The sequence below is a fragment of the Sinocyclocheilus anshuiensis genome, unplaced genomic scaffold, assembly GCF_001515605.1.
Source record: "Sinocyclocheilus anshuiensis isolate Anshui unplaced genomic scaffold, SAMN03320099.WGS_v1.1 scaffold2013, whole genome shotgun sequence".
Taxonomy (NCBI): Eukaryota; Metazoa; Chordata; class Actinopteri; order Cypriniformes; family Cyprinidae; genus Sinocyclocheilus; species Sinocyclocheilus anshuiensis.
Genome location: NW_015536629.1, coordinates 249,589 through 257,778, shown reverse-complemented (window position 1 = coordinate 257,778; position 8,190 = coordinate 249,589). Strand labels below are relative to the sequence as shown.

Below are 8,190 nucleotides of genomic sequence, written 5' to 3'. Positions count from 1 at the left end.
GTAACAAGCAGAAAAAAAGAAAAATGCACAAAGAACTTGTATGGAGATTTTTCCATCTACAGATTTTTCCCTGACTTTCCCTTTTATTCTAAGTGATTAAGGGTGCACACTCTTGCTGAAAAACACAATCACTACTTAGCAGTCAGATGTCCGTATGCACAAAGGCACAGATCCCTAAACAAGGCCATATCTGCAGATGAAACTTTTTTTGTAGAAGCATTTTTTAAATTTGAACTAGCACCTCATGACTACACCACGTTATGTACGAGAAGCTGCAAAAGACACAGGCGCAAGTGGAATGTACTAAACATGGTGACATTAATTTTTAAGTAAATATATTGCGTCACCAAAAAAGATTGAGGTCATGTATATATATTGCGCGATAAGTCGATATATTGATTATTGTGACAGGCCTAGTGCTTGTTAACATTAGTTTATGCACCGTAAATTAACATGAACTAACAGTGAACAACTGTATTTTCATTAACTAACATTAATAAAAATTAATAAATACTGTAATAAATGTATTGTTCATTCTTCGTTCATGTTAGTTAATACATTAACTAATGGAACCTTATTGTAAAGTGTTATCGTTTTTATTATATTTATGCAACCCTTGTATTGTGTAACTCAGTTTTTCCATGAGGATAGCCTCAGATGCTGACATGGCATTCAAATCTATACTACTACTACTACTACTACTACTACTAGATCCCTGAGCTTGGCCCTTCTTCATACAGTGGGTAAGTACTGCTAGACCTGACTGTTTCAAGTCAACATTTACCCATATAGCCTCTTTAGCTGTGAAACTGTATGCAGACGCATGGCTTTTTTATGTCATGCCCCAGTTCAGGGGTTTTCGACCTTTTTAAACCCTTTTAATACCTGCAAATATGATGATCCCCTTTCATGATATTTCACATGTATTTTCATGCACACAGACCCATTTATACTTTGAAAAGCATTGAATTATAAAGACAAGTCTGTCATTTATCATTGTATTTAGCCAAAATTATTGAGAAATTATGTGCAAAATATATTTACCCAATATTAGAGATTTTTTCAGTTAAAATTTAATTTCATAAGGCTTTTTTTTAACTTTTATTTGTTTGTTATACAAGAAAAACACATACAATAACCAAGATTATTTCTATAAAACAAGAACACTGATATTGATGCAAAATTGTTACCAGATATGTATGTCGTCAATCCTGGAAACAAAATTCTTAAATTTTCCAAATGCTTTGTAATGTTTAGCAATTTTCATAATAGTGTCATAGTGAAAATAGTGTCATATAATTAAGAAGACATATGTACATTGTAAGAAAGGAGAGATTTAGAAATTTTAGGGAAAAAATAATAAATAAAACTGTATACAGATCAGATTACCTATGTACCCCTAGAACCACTTGCTCTTGTGATGTGATGATCTTGTGATGTAGAATGAGGTTACATGAACATTTCACAGTTTATAGTACAGTACTTGAAGTGCTTTTCACTTTAAATTAGCCAACTAAATTAGTTACTATAACATCATCAATAAAATATATTAGAATATAAATTAAATACATAATATATTATAACAGCGTTTTTGTATGGTGCTATGATATGAAATCTTTCCACTTTTTTATATTATAAAGAATAATTTTTTTCTTGTTTTTGCATAAAAACAATTTAGTTTTTTACACTGTAATTTTAAACATTAAGTAAGTTTCCATCTGTCTGGAGCCTTAGCTAGAAGCTACAACTCAAAGAGCTTTTTGATTTCTAACAGGTGGAAATAAACAGCAATTAACTGGCCAAAAGGTTCTCTCAAAAGTGTTTCACAATCACAAGGAGGGCCTCTGTATGTTGATAAATCTAATGTGAAATACAGTTTTTGTCAAAATTAGTTTTGAATCAGCGGGAGTCTGATGCTGGAATTGTGTTTGTGGGCTGTAGTTGGGGTTGCCTTCTGTTTACTTTTAAATATTTGACACGATCTGTATGCAAACATTTATTATTTGTAAAATTAACAAGACTTTAAGCCACCATTTTGAAATACACACTTCCATGTTTGTCATTCGCCTGTATTCAGATGAGCTTTTTCTGGACTATTTCTAAGATAAAGAGATTTAGATGTACTGTACATGTTGGTGACAAAGGAAAGTATGCAAAAAATAAATAAAACAAATGATAAAATAACTGATTTTATATTAATAAAAGAATAGTTTGAAGTAAATTATTCAAAACGTTTTTAATGCATAGAAACAAGTTTTCTGAACTTTTACTCACTGTAGCATCTTTTTGTTGAATAAAACAAGTACATGATATACACCTATACATAATATAAAGCAACTAATTCATTTAGTCTTTCTACACTCTTCACTCTGGTTTTCTGCTCTCAGTGTTGTACATTCTACACCACACTTTTCTGTTTACCTTGAAGTGAGAAGAAAGTGATAGCAGGAGGGAAAGAGGGAGATGGCAAGGTGGACTTGACTTTGTGACTTTTCTCGTTCCAACTTACATAAAGAGCACAATGAAACCATTCACTTCTCTCCAGGGAAGAGGGAGAGAGTCCAAGGGAAACAAGAGAAGTAAATACAGTGAAGTGGAGAGAAATAAAGGGTTAGCAGTTCCCTGTGGTTTTCCGCGAAAGGGTGTACTCTTCCAAGGAGGTGTCTTCACATACTGTGTACATCATGTTAACTCATGTTCTTTTCTCTTGTATGTCACTGTTTTAGACCTTCTGTTGACAATATAATTGACAAGAACCTGAAAGGAACATTATAAAAATGAATCGCTTCACCATTTTATCCATGATGGTTAAAACAAGAAGCTGGAAGCTGTGTTGTTATTGGTAACTTATATTATAAAAATGGATTCTATTAATAGAAATAAAGCTAACACTTAAATAAAAGATAAAACTGAAATAAAAATAAATTAAAGATGAATAATAATTAAAAAATGACAATGAGCACATAGCAAAATTACTAAAACTCAAATTAAAATGAAAACGGAAAATATAAAACTAAAATCTAATTCAAAATATTAATAAATAAATGCTATAATAGTACATGAATAATACTAAAATAACACTGGACATTGGACAGAACATTGTCCATGTTCTCCAATGTTTAGTGACAAATATTGTGCCTTTTCTAGATGGAGAAGCTCGATGGTGAGGATGGGAGTGTATTGGCTGAGAGTCGATCAGACGTGGCTCTGGTGTCGGCAGATGAAGAAGGTTCTGCGGGTGCTGATGGGCAAAAGGACGACAGGCCAGCATGGGACAGCAAGCTGCAGTACGTGCTTACCCAGGTGGGCTTTAGCGTTGGCCTGGGCAATGTCTGGAGGTTCCCCTATCTCTGCCATCAAAATGGAGGAGGTAGGTACTTTTGTTCATTGTATGTGTGTGTGTGAAACTGAATGTTAATGTAATTATTACACACTCTCTGTCTTCAGGTGCCTTTATGTTACTGTATGTGATGCTGTTGCTCATTATCGGGGTTCCTCTGTTCTTCATGGAGCTGGCTGCTGGGCAGTGCATCCGTCAGGGCAGCATCGGGGTCTGGAAACACATCTCACCTCACCTTGCCGGCATTGGTTACTCCAGCTGCATGGTAAAACACACTTATACACACTCTCCATATGAAAATAACATATTTTAATATTTGAAGAAAATTATTTAATTGCATTATAACACTGAGCACATATGCATATAAATATATATATACATACATACATACATACATATACATGTGTACAAATTAAAATACACAAAAAAAGAAAATATATATATATATATCTATCACTGATTCCTGATATAAGGGACAAAACATGTTTTAAAATGTGAGTTTTTATTATTTAATGATACATTATTTATAAATTGATATATTTGTAGAGAAAGGTCTCAGCTAATGAGCCATGTAAGGGTTTTTTCCCCCCTAAAAATGTACATTATTCACTTATGTATGAAAATCATAAATCACAAATCATACCTTAATTTGTGTCAACTCCGTCAGGTGCATTAAAAAGCATGATATTTTAATTTGATCCACCCAATAACAGTGTGAACTCTTCAATTATGTAATAATGGTGTTCAGTAAAGGAGCTGTAAAGTAAAGTGATTAAATACATTCTCTACATTTTGTTTTCCAGGTTTCACTTTATTATGAACAGTCCAATTCCTACATTTCTTAATTTTCCTTTTTAATATTAAACATATGTAACCTATGTTTCTTTGAGAACATTGACACATTATAATGTAGTTCTGTTCATTTTTTACTATTTTAAAACAATAAATTGAAAAAAAGCATAAAATCTTTATTTCAAAACTGACAGAAACCTTCATCTGACAGTGTTAAAAACTGACGGAGTTGATAAAAACTGCCATCAGTTTTTGTTGACAAAGGTCCAACTGAGGTTACAACAACTGACTGACAAGACAACAAATTAAGACAATTAGCTAATATTTAAACTGATATTTAATTTAATACAGTAATCCTTCTAGTGGATGTCTCAATCTGAGTTTCCAGTAGCTCAGAAAATACAAGAAGCTTATGTTCGGTTCACTGTAATGGTCAGCATTATTATGTGCTGCCCTGTAGCAGCAACAGAAATGTTCCTAATATGAATTCAAAGGATCTGTAGGCTGTCTTTAAACCCCATCAGTTTGTGCCTGACCTGCATGACTAAAGCAGTGGTCAGCTGGCATGTTTGCTCTGTATGAAGTCCATTACATCAGGATTTACTATCGCTGTGATCTCATGTAAGTGACACGCTGCTGTGATTTAGGTTTAAAACACATAAATACTCAGTTCATATCAAACGATCTGTAATAACAGACAAAGCTAAAGTGACCACATAATAAAAACAGTTACTCACACTTGTGTGGTGCGACATTACTGTCAGATCCAATAGTCGCACAGCATCGTCTTTTAGTTTCAGTGTTTCTGAAAATCCTGTGTCGAATTGTTTGTTTGTAAACGAATCCGCAGTTAAATGAAAAGAACAAAGGACCAAGTTCTTACTGACGCGGTCTGGATCTTCATTAAAAATAAACTTCATCCTCTTTCCTAGTGTTGGGATCAGAAGGAAGGCAATGCAGAGACTGTGTTTTTCCACATCTTGGCACTGTACAGTGTCGTGTTGTCTTCAGAGCCATCTTTATCATTTGATTTCTGTGTAGACCTGTGTTTGCCTCTCTCGTTATTTACGCTACATGTGCGAATCAGTGGGCGGAGTTAATCAGGCAGTGATGTAGAAGCAGGCGTTGATAATCTTCTGTTTAGCCACATTATTATGTCATAAAGTGGCACATTCCACAACCTGTTGTTTTGGCAGATTGGCTTCAATATAACCAGTTTTTAGACTGAGAATGATTTGAGTTTTAAAACTTCCTAACGTTGGGATCAGATGGAAGGCAATGCAAAGACTGTTTTTTCCACAACTTGGCACTGCACAGTCTTGTTGCCTTCAGAGCCATCTTTATCGTTTAGTTTCTGCGTAGACCTGCGTTATTTACACTACATGCGTGAAACGGTGGGCGGGGCTAAACAGGCAGTGATGTAGAAGCAGACGTTGATCTTCTTCTGTGGAGGTGGTGTTTATCCACATAGAATAATACATCATAGAGTAATACATTCCACAACCTGTCGTTTAGGCAGACTGGCTGCAATGTAAGCTGTTTTTAGACTAACGAGAACGTTTTGAGTTTTAAAACTTGCAGGATGTTTTTATAGTACAATGACCTCTTATATGTCAAAAGATCAAGGAAATTTTGATTTCTCCGTTCATGACCCCTTTAAAGAATGCAGCCAGCTTTAGTTCACTGTTGTGAGAAGTGTTTCTAAATGGCTGCAATCCATACATACATGTTGAGATATATATACAGGTGCATCTCAATAAATTAGAATGTCGTAGAAAAGTTCATTTATTTCAGTAATTCAACTCAAATTGTGGAGTTGAATTACTGAAATAAATGAACTTTTCCACGACATTCTAATTTATTGAGATGCACCTGTATATATATATGTGTTTGTATGTGAGGAGTGGGAGTATTTCCTCTCTGTATGAGTATATAAGAGGATTTCCTGTGTGCTTTTGTATATGTGTGATTGTTTGATAACAGTGTCAGATCATCAGTAAGACCATATGGCAGAAGTTCCGTAACGCTGGTATCTTACACAATATGTGAGGTTTTCTGAGTTTGCCTTTTGGTAACAGAACGAGTAAAGATATTGACATTGACTATTTTCTGACTTTCTGTTTGGTTTAAAATGATATATCTACACAGATAAGTACATTTTCATGCTGCTCTTGTTTTTCTCAGGTTTGTTTCTTCGTTGCCCTGTACTATAATGTGATCATTGCCTGGTCTCTGTTCTATATGGGGAATTCATTCCAGTATCCATTGCCATGGGAACAGTGTCCTGTAGATATGATCTCAAACCAGACAGGTATGTTGTTCACAAACACATAAACATGTGACATGGCCATTTTGATTCATTTTGTAGTCATAAACACATAAAAGGAGTAATTAATTTCTTACCATATTCAAAGGTTTGGGGTCAGTATTTTTTTTTTTAAAGAAATGAATACCTTTATTCAGCAAGGATACATTAAATTGATTAAAAGTGACAGTAAAGATATTTATATATACATTTAAATTAATGCTGTTCTTTTTAACTTTCTTTTCATCATAAAATCCTGAAAATAAAATTAGCATGGTTTTCCACAAAAATGTAAAGCATCACAACTGTTTTAAACATTAATAATAACAAGAAATGTTTCTTGAGCAGCAAATCAGCATATTAGAATGATTTTTGAAGGATCATGTGACAATGGCTGCTGAAAATTCAGTTTTACCATCACATTTTAAAATATATTAAAATAGAAAACAATTATTTTAATTTCTAATTTCACTGCTTTATTCTTGATCAAATAAATGTAGCTTTGGTGAGCAAAAGACATAAAAAACTAATAAATAAAAAAACATTAAAAAAAACTTGCTGACCCCAAACATTTGAATAGTAGTAATTTAAAAACATTATATCTTTATATTTAAAAAAAATAAATAAATAAAAAATGCAAAAATACAAATTAAATAAAAATGAGCAAAATTAAATAGATTAGTATGTAGTAATGAAAACATCAAGCTTTTAAAATAGCAGTAAAACCCACTGCATTCAGACTTTAAGTGAAGGGTTCAATGGAAGAATACATTTTGTTGTTGCCTAAGGCAAAGACACAAAGGAAAATCAGTTTTTCTATTCAAATATGAAAAAACTGAATAGTGTGAGCATTTCACTAATGAGCACTCAGTTACTAGTCAATTACTAACGCACATCCCTAATAATTACACTCTTTGTATATTGTGTGACTTTGATATAAAGGGTTTTTGTACGGCTGTTTTGTAACACATCTATCTCATCTTCCTGTCTCAGTGAAGGAATGTGCAGCAAGCTCTCCTACTGTCAGGGATTCATCACAGTCACTTCAGTCACCATACAGGATAATTACCCGATCACAGTCACCTGAGTTCTGATCACCCGCACCTGCTGTCACCAATCAAGCCACACTACAAATACACACACAGCACAGTCACTCACTGTCCGGTCTACCGTTCACTCCTACGAACTTCTCTGGACTCTCTCTGCCAAATTCTCCTAGAACGAATTACCTGCTGTTCCTCCCGCGATCCTCCAACGACTCCTTGGAAACTGTTCCACGATCTCCAACGTAACCGGCATCCGATCCTCACCATCAGAACTCAGATAAGCACCCTGGAACCATTCACTGTGTTGACACTCACCTGCCTTTAACACACCTATTCCAGTCATCCCCTTACCCAGTCAATAAACCATCCTGATTTGCACTTACCTGTTGTGTCTGGCCTTGCTTTGTGACAGAAGACCGGACCATAACAAATACCTCCATGGATCCTCGACCTCCCACACCCGCAGAAGTCCTGGAGGAGCTGGTAAACGCCCTCCGGGCTTCTCTGCTTCCTCCGGCAACCCTCCAATCTGCCTCTGTAAGTCCCATGGCCATGCCTGCTTCCTACGCGGGTGATACAGCTGAGTGTGGCGGCTTCCTCCTGCAAGTGGCCTTGTTCATCGAGATGCAGCCGCAGAAGTTTTCCTCCGAACGCACTAAGGTAGCATTCCTGATATCACTTCTTACTGGAAGAGCGCTATTATGGGC

The 8,190-nt window shown here is 35.0% G+C and overlaps 1 pseudogene; it reads left to right on the top strand.

The window, feature by feature from the left end:
* Window positions 1–3,147: 3,147 nt before the first annotated feature.
* LOC107653525 (sodium-dependent neutral amino acid transporter B(0)AT2-like) overlaps window positions 3,148–8,190 on the top strand; it is a 13,367-nt pseudogene continuing 8,324 nt past the window's right edge.